Below are 15,441 nucleotides of genomic sequence, written 5' to 3'. Positions count from 1 at the left end.
GAGGTGTCAAAGATGTCTTGCAAATACTTGAAGCAGTACCTTTTGAATTGAATATGTCATTGTAATGTGAATGTGATGTGTGCTGTGAGCTTAAATAGCTAAAATGTATACATTGCTGCTTCATAGGTCTGTTGGTTGGTCGGCCGACCGGTCCACCACTTTGGTCCAGACTGAAATATCACAACAACTATTGCATGGATTGTTATTTAATTCTGTACAAGGTTCCCAGAGGTTGAATCCTACTTACTTTGTTATGCCGCTAACTCTTTGTCTAGCGCTACCAGTGGGTCAAAATCTTCTCTTAGGTGAAATATCTCAGCATCTACTTAATGAATTGGCACAACAATTTGTATAGGCGTTCATGTTTCCCAGATGATTAATCCTATTTACTTTGGTGATCCTCTGAATTCCCCATCTCTCTCCCCTTTCATGTCTAAGCTGTCCTGTCACAAATAAAGGCCTAAAATGCCCCAAAAATAATCTTTACAAAATAGAAAGATACCAATTATAGAATACAATCAATTATAAAAAAGCACGTGATTCATTCATTTGGTCATTTATGAAATAGTTGTTAAAAATAGTGTAGCCTAAAATGTCCAATGATCTTATATTTCTTCTTTCTGAATTCTCTGACAAGCCATAATACAGCTTGAAGCACTGCGCTGACCAGCTGTCTCCAGTGTTCACAGACATTTTCAACACCTCACTGGAGACATGTCACGTGCCAGCCTGTTTCAAGACCTCAACAATCATCCCTGTCCCCAAGAAGCCAAGGACAACAGGACTTAATGACTTCAGACCCGTCGCCCTGACCTCTGTGGTTATGAAGTCCTTTGAGCGCCTTGTGCTTTCTCACCTCAAAGCCATCACCGACCCCCCCCCCCCCCGTGAACCCCCTGCAGTTTGCCTACAGAGCCAATAGGTCTGTAGACGATGCAGTCAACCTGGCCCTCCACTACATCCTCCGGCACCTGGACTCCGCAGGAACCTACGCCAGGATCCTGTTAGTGAACTTCAGCTCTGCCTTTAACACCATCATCCCCGCTCTGCTCCAGGAGAAACTCTCCCAGCTTGGTGTGCCTGACTCCACCTGCAGGTGGATCACTGACTTCCTGTCTGACAGGAAGCAGCATGTGAAGCTGGGGAAAGACTTCTCCGACTCACAGACCATCAGCACCGGATCCCCTCAGGGCTGCGTTCTTTCTCCTCTGCTCTTCTCCCTGTACACCAACAGCTGCACCTCCAGTCACCAGTCTGTCAAGCTTCTGAAGTTTGCGGACGACACCTCCCTCATCGGACTCATCTCTGATGGAGACGAGTCCGCCTACAGGTTGGAGGCTGACCACCTGGTGAAGTGGTGCAAGCAAAACAACCTAGAGCTCAATGCTCTGAAGACAGTGGAGATGGTTGTGGACTTCAGGAAGAATTCAGCCCCACCTGCCCCCATCACCCTCTGTGACTCCACAATCTTTCTGCTTCCTGGGAACTATCATCTCCCAGGACCTCAAGTGGGAGCTGAACATCAGCTCCCTCGTCAAGAAAGCACAACAGAGGATGTACTTCCAAATTCAACCTGCCAAAGACAATGATGGTGCACTTCTACACAGCCATCATCGAGTCCATCCACACATCCTCCATCACCATCTGGTACGCTGCTGCCACAGCCAAGGACAAGGGCAGACTGCAGCGTGTCATTCGGTCAGCTGAGAAGGTGATTGGCTGCAATCTGCCGCCGCTCCAGGACCTTTACGCCACCAGGACTCTGAAGCGTGCTGGAAAGATTGTGGCTGATCCCTCCCACCCTGGGCACAAACTCTTTGAGACACTCCCCTCTGGCAGGAAGCTGAGGTCCATCAGGACCAAAACCTCACGTCACAAGGACAGTTTTTTCCCCTCTGCCACTAGCCTTATTAACAAGGCCCGGAACCCACCCTGACTCTCTCCACACCCCCCCTCTGGCTCTACATGCCACTGTACTTAATCTGCTCTTTTTATCTTAATTCTTACTCTCTTTTTTTTATTATTATTCTGTGTATATATATATATATATTTATACTTATATTGTTTGTTCTGTTTAACCTGCTTGTTTAACTTATTTTAGAGAATGTGTGACATGCACCTACAACACCAAAACAAATTCCTTGTATGTGTAAAAAACGTACTTGGCAATAATGCTTTTCTGATTCTGATTCTGATTCTGAATAAAAGGTTAGGCTACTAATTAAAACTGATTATTTGTCTGTTTGTGAGTGTATAACAGTGGGGTCAATTTGACCTGTAACATATTGGATGTCATTTTTTTCCTACACATTATAGGAGGGTTACATAATCCTAAAGATGTGAACTGTATGGCCTTAACAGACGTATCAACAGGAGAGTCAGGCGGTGTTAATAGAGCTCGCTCTGTACACATCCACACAGTCCTGACCAGAGGCCTCATTAGGCAACAAGTGAAAGCAGCTGTGTGGGGGAACCAGGCTTCACTAAATGAACCAAAGGCTCACATATTATCAACATATTACCAGTCTGACAAGTTCAGAATCCAGAAAAGGTTCAAAGGCTTTTAAACCTCATCACACCTACATTTAAATGTGACGCTGCTCCTCTGTCAGAGAAATGTTGGAGGGAAAAGTAGTCCCAAACCAGAAGCCTTCTCTCTTTTATTAATCAAATAAAGAAAATATGTCCACATTGTGATCCACTTTCAGCTGCTCAGTTTTTATGGTCACATGTTGTATTGTGATATATGACTCAGATTGAGTTGTTGTCTGCAGCATCGTCTGCTCCCTGTAATGAAGAGTTATTTACTTTGGCAGTGATAGGAGATTCAACTCCTGTGTTTTAAATGCTGCTTGTACAGTTGCTCTTGATTTACATTTACATTTCAGTCACAGATTTTGAATATAAGTTACTGATTCATGCAACCTGCTGACATGATAAAGAACATGAATGCAAGACAACAGAAAAGAAGACTCATATAGCCTGTACGCTTTTTAAAGCTAAAGTAAGCCTATTGATCTTTATTCAAAGGTTTTATCAGTGAGGGAGTATTACAGATGCTGATCAGCCTTTAACTCTGCAGCTGCACGTTTTATTTTCGTCACTAGATGCCGCTGGAGCGTGCTCTATGATGACGTCCCATTTGTAAATCCCAAAATCTCTATGAATGAGGATCCCTCTCGCCGGGTGCGGTGGCGCGCGCCTGTAATCCAAGTTACCGGGAGGCTGAGGCTGGCGGATCGTTTGAGCTCAGGAGCTCTGAGCTGCAGCGGACTATGCCGATCGGGTGTCCGCACTAAGTTCGGTATCGATATGGTTCTCCTGGGGGAGCCCGGGACCACCAGGTCGTCTAAGGAGGGGTGCACCGGCCCAGGCCGGAGACGGAGCAGGCCAAAGCCCCCGTGCCGCTCAGTAGTGGGATCGCGCCTGTGAATAGACGCTGTAGTGCAGCGTGAGTAATACAGCGGGACCCAGTCTTTTTACACTCTCTCTACTGTTCAACACACAGCTGGGATAACACACACGCTCATCAACAACAACGTTACAGTATGTTACAGCAGCTTCTTCACTGCTTCTTTATTTCCTTGTTCCCATGGAAACCTTCAGAAACCAGTTGTGTTTGTTTGTCCTCCACCACCTCCACCTGGACGAGAGGAGCAATGACATCATCACACCCATTCATTCTCCGCTTTTCTTAGACTCACGTTTCCATTTACCTTTCTCATTTCTGTTGTCTCATTCAACGGACAAAGCAACTAAATAAACTAAATAATATTGTGATCATGTCTCCATGTCTAACAGACACACAGCATCACAGTGCAGCACTGTCTCTGCTGTGTTTCTGCTTGTTGTCATGATTGTCCTGTGTGCATTGGTTGGAAAGCATAATATAATAATATAAACATAATGGATGTCATATATATATTGCACATATGCTACATGATTCATCTTCACTATCTTAATGAGGCACATATGACACACAATAGGTAAGGCCAATCAGTATGACTGGATTACTCTCTATTGTTATTCACTAAACCCACGCAGACATGGAGAGAACATACAAACTTGACACAGAAAGACCCTGCCCTGACCGGGGATGGAACCAGAGCATACCTTTTCTCTTCTTCTCAAAAATAACTTTTTACGAATAAGGAAATATCACAGTAACATTTCAAAGCAAAAATCAGTACACATGTTTTACAAGTTTGATAAGTTATTTAATGAAATTGTTAATCCTGATGTTGACATGAGACAGACATCCACGCACAGGTAGAGAGAGATGTCATTGGATTATACACTGTATACTCACAATTGTATGTTGTAAGGAAGTAAGGAAGTAAAGTTTATTTGTATAGCACCTTTCACACATAAAAACCACAAAGTGCTTCACAATAAAATGCAATACAATACAACAAATTAAAATACAAATAGAAAACATAACAGACAACCACAGGAAACCTCAACTAACTAACAGCCTGCTTGAACAGCAGAGTCTTCAACTGCTTTTTAAAAGATTCGACAGAATTAACACAACGTAGAGAGGGAGGCAAGTCATTCCACAGCCTAGGAGCTACTACTTGGAATGATCGATCCCCTCTAGGTTTAAACTGAGTGCGGGGAACCACTAATAGCCTCTGACCTAATGACCTCAGACTACGGGTGGGAGTATGAAGCTGTATCAAGTCAGAGATGTAGGGAGGAACTTGACCGTGCAGGGCTCTAAAAGTAAGGACGAGGATTTTAAATTGAATTTTATGCTGGACTGGTAACCAGTGAAGTGCTGCTAAAACAGGCGTGATGTGTGCTCTTTTGTTAATGTGAGTTAAAAGCCTTGCAGCAGAGTTCTGAACAGCCTGGAGACGGTAAAGCTCCTTCTTACTCAAACAGGTAAAAAGACTGTTGCAATAATTCAAATGTAAAGATATGAAAGCATGAATGATCATCTCTAACTTCCCCTTAGTCACTAGTGTTCTTAATTTGGAAATATTTCTCAGTTGGAAGAAACAGTTCCTAACTAATTGTTTAGAGTGGAGCTCCAAATGTTGTAGATGGTTAAATGTAATTTAGGTAGGTAAATGGTAAATAGAAATGTGAGTCCAAAAAACGGAGAATGAATTGCTGTGAATGAATTGTTGGTTGCTCCTTTCCTCCAGATGTAGGTGGAGTAGGACATATAAACACAACTGGTTTCTGAAGGTTTGCAAGAAAATAAGAAGCATGCAGTGATCTCCTATGTCACCATTGTTACATCCCCAGTGAGATGTGTTCCACATATTGTCTTGTTATTGACTGTCAGAACAGGCCTCACTTGTAGGCCTATAACATTTGAAATGATCAGTGTTTTGTAAACAGTTATTTCCCTGAAGAGAAATGTAGAAATAAGAGATAGGACTATAGTTGTCTATTGCGAATAGATTGCAGATATTAATGTTTTGTGAGATGAACTGGTCATTGTCCACAAGTATCCTATCAGAGTACAACGTATGAAGTTCCTGATCCTGCTGATCAGCCTTTAACTCTGCAGCTGCACGTTTTATTTTCGTCATAGATGCCGCTGGAGCGTGCTCTATGATGACGTCCCATTTGTAAATCCCAAAACCTCTATGAATGAGGAGACCTCTCGCCGGGTGCGGTGGCGCGCGCCTGTAATCCAAGTTACCGGGAGGCTGAGGCTGGCGGATCGTTTGAGCTCAGGAGCTCTGAGCTGCAGCGGACTATGCCGATCGGGTGTCCGCACTAAGTTCGGTATCGATATGGTTCTCCTGGGGGAGCCCGGGACCACCAGGTCGTCTGAGGAGGGGTGCACCGGCCCAGGCCGGAGACGGAGCAGGCCAAAGCCCCCGTGCCGCTCAGTAGTGGGATCGCGCCTGTGAGTAGACGCTGTAGTGCAGCCTGAGTAATACAGCGGGACCCAGTCTTTTTACACTCTCTCTACTGTTCAACACACAGCTGGGATAACACACACGCTCATCAACAACGTTACAGTATGTTACAGCAACTTCTTTATTTCCTTGTTCCCATGGAAAGCTTCAGAAACCAGTTGTTTGTTTGTCCTCCACCGCCTCCACCTGGACGAGAGGAGCAATGACATCATCACACCCATTCATTCTCCGCTTTTCTTAGACTCACGTTTCCATTTACCTTTCTCATTTCTGTTGTCTCATTCAACGGACAAAGCAACTAAATAAACTAAATAATATTGTGATCATGTCTCCATGTCTAACAGACACACAGCATCACAGTGCAGCACTGTCTCTGCTGTGTTTCTGCTTGTTGTCATGATTGTCCTGTGTGCATTGGTTGGAAAGCATAATATAATAATATAAACATAATGGATGTCATATATATATTGCACATATGCTACATGATTCATCTTCACTATCTTAATGAGGCACATATGACACACAATAGGTAAGGCCAATCAGTATGACTGGATTACTCTCTATTGTTATTCACTAAACCCACGCAGACATGGAGAGAACATACAAACTTGACACAGAAAGACCCTGCCCTGACCGGGGATGGAACCAGAGCATACCTTTTCTCTTCTTCTCAAAAATAACTTTTTACGAATAAGGAAATATCACAGTAACATTTCAAAGCAAAAATCAGTACACATGTTTTACAAGTTTGATAAGTTATTTAATGAAATTGTTAATCCTGATGTTGACATGAGACAGACATCCACGCACAGGGAGAGAGAGATGTCATTGGATTATACACTGTATACTCACAATTGTATGTTGTAAGGAAGTAAGGAAGTAAAGTTTATTTGTATAGCACCTTTCACACATAAAAACCACAAAGTGCTTCACAATAAAATGCAATACAATACAACAAATTAAAATACAAATAGAAAACATAACAGACAACCACAGAAAACCTCAACTAACTAACAGCCTGCTTGAACAGCAGAGTCTTCAACTGCTTTTTAAAAGATTCGACAGAATTAACACAACGTAGAGAGGGAGGCAAGTCATTCCACAGCCTAGGAGCTACTACTTGGAATGATCGATCCCCTCTAGGTTTAAACTGAGTGCGGGGAACCACTAATAGCCTCTGACCTAATGACCTCAGACTACGGGTGGGAGTATGAAGCTGTATCAAGTCAGAGATGTAGGGAGGAACTTGACCGTGCAGGGCTCTAAAAGTAAGGACGAGGATTTTAAATTGAATTTTATGCTGGACTGGTAACCAGTGAAGTGCTGCTAAAACAGGCGTGATGTGTGCTCTTTTGTTAATGTGAGTTAAAAGCCTTGCAGCAGAGTTCTGAACAGCCTGGAGACGGTAAAGCTCCTTCTTACTCAAACAGGTAAAAAGACTGTTGCAATAATTCAAACGTAAAGATATGAAAGCATGAATGATCATCTCTAACTTCCCCTTAGTCACTAGTGTTCTTAATTTGGAAATATTTCTCAGTTGGAAGAAACAGTTCCTAACTAATTGTTTAGAGTGGAGCTCCAAATGTTGTAGATGGTTAAATGTAATTTAGGTAGGTAAATGGTAAATAGAAATGTGAGTCCAAAAAAACGGAGAATGAATTGCTGTGAATGAATTGTTGGTTGCTCCTTTCCTCCAGATGTAGGCGGAGTAGGACATATAAACACAACTGGTTTCTGAAGGTTTGCAAGAAAATAAAGAAGCATGCAGTGATCTCCTATGTCACCATTGTTACATCCCCAGTGAGATGTGTTCCACATATTGTCTTGTTATTGACTGTCAGAACAGGCCTCACTTGTAGGCCTATAACATTTGAAATGATCAGTGTTTTGTAAACAGTTATTTCCCTGAAGAGAAATGTAGAAATAAGAGATAGGACTATAGTTGTCTATTGCGAATAGATTGCAGATATTAATGTTTTGTGAGATGAACTGGTCATTGTCCACAAGTATCCTATCAGAGTACAACGTATGAAGTTCCTCCTGTGTTTACAAGCATTACTGATGTAGGCCTAACTTTAACTTTTATCAGTGAGGGAGTTTTACAGATGCTGATCAGCCTTTAACTCTGCAGCTGCACGTTCTATTTTCGTCACTAGGTGCCGCTGGAGCGTGCTCTATGATGACGTCCCATTTGTAAACCCCAAAACCTCTATGAATGAGGAGACCTCTCGCGTAATACAGCGGGACCCAGTCTTTTTACACTCTCTCTACTGTTCAACACACAGCTGGGATAACACACACGCTCAACAACAACGTTACAGTATGTTACAGCAACTTCTTCACTGCTTCTTTATTTCCTTGTTCCCATCCAAAAAAATTTACCCAATAATTCTTCCAGGTTTAATCATCAGATCACAAACATTAACAATGTCTTTTTTTCTATCTTGTTGTAAGGTTGATGCTGTCATTGAGTGAGTCTTTTATCAGCCTAAAATATATATTTTTTTCTTTCAGTTTTTATCATTCAAACTGGCTCAAATGGCTCACTGTCACACTCATCATGGCTTACTGGGACATACACTTGAACACAACACAGCCATCATTAATGCTGTCAGTAACACCTGTGTTTTTTCTCCTATGACAAGTCAAAATGTCGCTTGCGAAAACGGCCTTTGGCTTTTTATAAAGTGGAAGGTCCATACAAAAGCATGCCTCTCATTTTACAATGAGCCATCAAGGTTGCACATATAAAGTCATTAAAGGGTTCTTCCACTAAAACAATTCATTGATTTAGGTATGCATGATGTTGACTGCTGCCAAACTAAGTCTTGCACTATCCTGTCATGTTTTTCTAGATTACATTTTTCTGCTGCTTCATACATGCAACCACAACCCAGAGTGGATCTCATTAAAGCCCTGTAATATATGCAATGAAGCTTCTTTATCAGCTCCCCATTCATGTCTAACCACACACTTCATTAAATGGAACAGCTTTTTATGTTTGGTCTCAATATTCTCACTTTGATTCTTCCATGTATTTTTTTCATCAATCCATAAACGAAGGTACTTAAATAACCCACTCTAACTCTAAGTAGCCTACATCTGGATGGTACTACTTTTTACTACTTTGTATAGGCCTACACAACATGGGTTTAAATGAGACTAAACATCTGTATGAAGCAATGTTTGGAAAATGATTTGAAGTATTTTTTTACTGTTTTGATGGCTGATTGTATTTACTGGCTGACTATGTTGGACCCTGTGTCATTCGGAGGGTTTCAGTGTTACAGTAAATGAAAAAAGAATACAAGTTTCGGAAATTTTTGGGAAATAAGAAAACGGAATCAAAAACCGGAATCGATGAGCAGAATCGGAATAAGATTTGGAATCAGAATGGTTAGAACAACAGGCTTTATACAGGGGTCTATGTGAGAAAACAAATGTGCCGGATCGTCAAAACAGGTTCAAAAGAAGAACACCAGTCACATAACCAGTGCATTCAGGGCTCTTTAAAATGCTTGCTGGGGAGTTATTGACTGTAAAGAACTAGGTTATTAAGAGTGGAATAATGTACATCATTTATAAATCGATTTGTGTCTTACTTCTGTAAGACACAAATCGATTTTTGTAATATAATAATATTACATATTACAAATAATATAGTAATATCGACCTGTAATAGCACAAAGTTTGTCCTAAATTTAAAAAAGAGGGTCATGGAGCAAAGCCACACTACAATCAAGAAAAAGGTAATACATTTTTTGTAAACTACAATTCAATACACACTTTTATTAATTTAATTTAATTTAATTTATTATTAATCTCTTGGTTGTGAGAATTTGTCCACGTCAATTTCTCATGTATGTTATGTATGTATCATGTATGTGTGTGTTTGTGTGTAGGGCTTGTTTGTTGAAGACTCAGAAAGGCAGCAGCAGGCGTGGATCAGCGCAATCCAAAACGGCATCGCCTCAGCCTTTCAGGAGCACAGAGAGGACCCACACAGCCCAGTGAGAAAACACACGTTTCAGTGGAGTTTAATCCGAGGCGATATAGAGGAAGCTGTGTGCCTTTGAACGTGGGAGGAGGGGGAGGGGGAGGGGGAGTGGATCAGGAGAATAATGGGTTCAAGGCCCTGGAGGAAAACCAGGTGATCCCGGGGAACAAGTAGTGTTGCGACTGCGGGGAGCCCGGCCCTGATTGGGCCTCCATCAACCTGGCCATCACGCTCTGCATCATGTGCTCAGGAATACACAGGTACACACGCACACACGCGCACACACACACCCAAACACTCATTAAGGTAATTTAACCTTTTACCTGCAGCAGCTACACAAACTCAGTATTGCATTTTCTGTGTTAACAAGAAGTTCCACTGAGTGAATTATTTAATTATTAATTTGAACTAAACTCTCCAAATAAAGCAATATGTCAATTTTTCTTTTTTCTTTTCCTTCTTCAGATGATGTGTGAATTAGGAAACACAGTTATCAACAGGATAAACGAGACCCGCGTTGGTAGCCCCACCCCTCCAGTCCCAGGTACAAACTAACCAAGGTACAAACATGTAAAGGGACATTCCACTGATTTTACACAAATGTGTAATGTCTAATGACCCTGGTGATGTCATCGGGGGGTTTCTTGGCTTTGCTTAGACTTCATATTTTCAACAGAAAGTCTACTTTAAAAAATAAAGGGCTAGAAAGTGTGTGATGCAATCTTGCCTCACAGCTGCACACGCAAGTTGTGGAGTTAAACTGAGAACAAGTAAAAACAGAAACATACTGACCAATACAGCCCTGCATGTTGGGCTTCTTTTGTTTAGTTTTGTGTGAGAGATTGCTGTAGAAATATTAATGCCCTTTTAATTTAATGTTTCTTTTTCTCTAATCTCTATTTTCTCTCTCTCAGAGGAGACAAGGAGTCGTGGAACGTTGAAAAGAAGTTCAAAGGTGAGATAAAACATGCACACACACACACACACGCGTGCACACATTGTGGCCAGGTTGGTTCAGTGGGTAGAGCAGGCGCACATATGTTTAGAGGTTTATGCCTCGATGCAGAGATCCAGGGTTCAACTCCAACCTGTAACAATTTCCTGCATGTCTTCCCCCCCTTTCTCTCCTGTCCATTAAAGGCAGAAAAGCCCAAAACATAATCCTTAAAAAAAAACATGCACACATGTGCGCTGATGCATATGTAGTCTATATCCTTGACGTTCCACTTCCGGGATTGCTTCAGTGACGCTCCGGATGCATGTATTTTCCATTTCCTTCCGCTTTCTTTGTGTTGGAATATTAAATTTGGTGGATTAATGAGGACTATGGTTGACTGCTCCTCAGATCTCTGCAGGGTAAATCCAGACAGCTAGCTAGACTATCTATCCAATCTGAGTTTTGTCTCGCACGACTATTTTGCAGCGGCTCTGTGCGGAGTTTAGCACCACCCATGATGATTCTGATTGGTTTAAATAAATGCCATTAAACCAGAGCATGTTTTCCTCCCATCCCTAAATGCTATGTGGAGTAGCCAGACCCTCCTTCAGCATGCTTTGGAGGAGGGTCAGGCAAAGCGAGACTAATGCATATGTGACCTGACAACAAAAACAAGCGTGTACAATGTGTTTAACATGGACTGTCAGACTAAATCATCTTAAAATTAGGTCTATACAGGAGGAAATAAAAGTAACAGTAAGATGTGTCAAAACTGAATTTGCCCTTTGACAAAAAGAAAAGTTAACCCTCTACTGCCCTCAGATATGGGAGGAGAGGATCTGAGCGGACTTCACATGGCAGCCCTGCAGGACTTACCCACCATGGCTGACGCTTTGGCCCACGGTGCCGACGTCAACTGGGTTACAGTAGCCGAGGAGTCCAGCATGCCGCTGATACAGGCTATCTCAGCGGTGAGGAGAGCATTAAATTCACCATTTCCATTACATTTGATGTCATTTTGATGGTCCCCAGAGGATGAATCATTAAGGTTTTGACATCTTGACCTCTCCTTTAGCAACACCATCAGGCAACTGTCTTTTTTTCCCATCCAACTGTTTGCAGCCCTCAGAGCCCACTAGTGGGGCTTTATACATTTAGTGTTAATCTGTTTGGACAAGGTGATAGTAATGACAGGTTCAGAGAGGATCATGTAGGTTGTGTGTATGTTAAACATGTATAAATGGCTGCTCACGTGTTCCTGTTTCTTTTACCAGAATTCCCTGGCAGCCTGCGAGTTCCTGCTGCAGATCGGCGCTAACGTCAACCAGGCAGACAGATATTTTTAAATAACTGACTATATTCTATAGTTTGTAAAAGCTTTATCTCAAAGTACCTTGTAGCCTATAGCCAAGCTGTCAAATAGATAGTGAAGGAAAAGGGACAACATTTGCCCCTGAGATGTAGATTAGTGTATACAAATAAAATTATAATTGTACCTAAGTACAGTAGTTGAGCAAATGTAGGCTATTACTGTAGTTGCTTTCCCCCAATGCACACAGGACAATCATGACAACAAGCAGAAACACAGCAGAGACAGTGCTGCACTGTGATGCTGTGTGTCTGTTAGACATGGAGACATGATCACAATATTATTTAGTTTATTTAGTTGCTTTGTCCGTTGAATGAGACAACAGAAATGACAATTATAAATGGAAACGTGAGTCTAAAAAGCGGAGAATGAATGGGTGTGATGATGTCATTGCTCCTCTCGTCCAGGTGGAGGTGGTGGAGGACAAACAAACACAACTGGTTTCTGAAGGTTTCCATGGGAACAAGGAAATAAAGAAGTTGCTGTAACATACTGTAACGTTGTTGATGAGCGTGTGTGTTATCCCAGCTGTGTGTTGAACAGTAGAGAGAGTGTAAAAAGACTGGGTCCCGCTGTATTACTCAGGCTGCACTACAGCGTCTACTCACAGGCGCGATCCCACTACTGAGCGGCACGGGGGCTTTGGCCTGCTCCGTCTCCGGCCTGGGCCGGTGCACCCCTCCTTAGACGACCTGGTGGTCCCGGGCTCCCCCAGGAGAACCATATCGATACCGAACTTAGTGCGGACACCCGATCGGCATAGTCCGCTGCAGCTCAGAGCTCCTGAGCTCAAACGATCCACCAGCCTCAGCCTCCCGGTAACTTGGATTACAGGCGCGCGCCACCGCACCCGGCGAGAGGTTTCCTCATTCATAGAGGTTTTGGGGTTTACAAATGTGACGTCATCAGGCAGCAGGCCTAGCCTATTTTTATTTTTTTGCTACTTTATAGCCTACTTCTGTTCGACGACCATTCAGAGAGCATTAATGTAGGCCTACTTTTTACTTCACTAGCCTACATGTATTTGACCGGGTGTCCTCCCCCAGGGAAATTTTGAGCGTCAAAGACTTTATTTCCTGCATTCTGACACACTTTTATGCACCAATTTACGGTGGAAATACCTTTAGTTAGCCTATGCGAAAAATAAATAAAACACAGATGACAAAATATATCAAAATTATAATGGAAAGTATGTTGTTACGTGCCATTGCACATTTTTAAATGGGTATATGGAAATCCTGGAGCTTTCTTAGTGGGCATATACCTGCGTATCATGTAGACTACACCACTGGGAATAACACCAGAGAAATGTTTTAGAAAGATATTAGACATGTGTTAAAACACATTCTTAGAGTTATATATGTGTTAGATTAGAACGTAATATACCGTATAAACTATTATAGATTAAAACATTTAAATATTATTCATTGAACACTGAAACTTTTTGTAAAAGATACAAATAAAATGAATACACATGTTTAAATCATGACAAATGAATAAATTCAATGATTCTGAAAACTTTTCACGGTCCCCCTGGCAGATGCTACAGACCCCCCCCCCCCAACAGGTACAACTAAATCAACAGAGAGGGGAGACACATATCAATCAATGACAAAAATGGTGTTGAAGACATTAAATATTACACGAGCAAAATAATTGTGGTAAATTAAGTTGCAGCACTGCGTTGGCGATGTGTGGAGAAGGAACTTCGTTGACACTGTTCTTGATTATAAAAAAGGTTTATTACATCAAAGATTCCAGCATCAATTTGCAAGCTTCTGCAGGTGCTCGGAGAGACCACCAACCCAATCCTCAAATATTGTCGCTCTGAGGTTCTTCTGTTCAAACCTGAAGACATGAACCCTGAGCTGTGTGTAACATGAGACGTTGTGATGGGGGTAGGTGAATCCAGGTCCTGGGGTCAATCAATCAGTAACCCCATTTGCTCCCACAGAGCCACTTCCTCTAGAATGTGCCCTCTAACCATATACCTCAGCCAAATGGAACCATGTTCGTTATACCTCAGACTTTAAGTCAGTCAGATACTAGTGTTATAACAAATACTTAAGTCAATCAGATACTTCATAATGTAGCCTACACGAGATGCTTCAGTTTTATGTTCCCAACATTAGACACTTGACAGCAACACAAAAATACAAATAACAGAATGAATCCAGTATAATTTCTCCATTGTGCGTTTGTGAACATAATTAACAAATGAGCAAAACTAAATTGATTATTCACATAATCTCATATGCTGATCTTTGTTTGGTAAAGTATTTGACACTTGCAGCAGACACATTTAGAGCTCACAATTTTAATGAAGAAGTTTAATAACATACAGCCAGACCATATTCACAAACATTAACACCATAATTAACAGGGTCCCCACTGAATAATGACATCAACAAGACACAAAACACAAACATTAAAACAAAATGAAACTGTAATGTATTCATATTTCATAATTTCGAAACTTCTGCAGCAGAGTGGATGGGGTGTCAGCGGCCCAACGGAAACGTCGATGGCAGTAATCCCCTAAGCAATGATGAGAACAGTCAGTCATTACTGTGACAACAATACATACTCCTGGGTAATCCATAGTAAATAATGAATGGGACAGAAACTGTTTAGACCTGCTGATGTAATACAGTAATGCAATGTTGAATGATCATATTAGTACAGTTTAGAATGTAATACACATTATATGATAATTGGGGTTTTTTTTATGAAGAAGAGATGTATCATTTAACCAATGTTGGAAGAACAATAACAATATACTAGTGAAAAGAAAATGATCCTGCTTGTCGCTAATGTTACAACTGACTTCTAACTTTGCAAATTTGTCTACAGGCAACATTATATCTAGTGCATTTGGTCAGTGACCAGCTTTTTTGGTCCAATTCTCAAACTTCAGTGCATTAGAGAGGTTGCCTTGAAGTGCAAAACACAACCCTTCACTCTGTCTTTAAGACGTCTCTTAGTCCGGCCTACGTAGAAGCATCCACATTAACATGATAACCTGTATGCCACAAAAGTAGTGTTACAATTAATGAATGCTTTTATGTTATACATCTTGTTTGTCTTGAAGTCACAGAATTGTTTAATGTTGGAACAATGATTGCAAGACCCACATTTGTAAGTACCTTTTAACTGTCTGTGAAGCCAAGTAATCTGTTTTTTAGCAGGAAGATGACTTGGTACTAACCTGTCGCGTAGTGTGGGAGCCCTCTTAAAGCTAATTTTTGGAGGTGCA

Source organism: Sander vitreus, chromosome 17 (assembly GCF_031162955.1).
Source record: "Sander vitreus isolate 19-12246 chromosome 17, sanVit1, whole genome shotgun sequence".
NCBI classification, from domain to species: domain Eukaryota; kingdom Metazoa; phylum Chordata; class Actinopteri; order Perciformes; family Percidae; genus Sander; species Sander vitreus.
Note: the sequence above shows the minus strand (reverse complement) of the source record.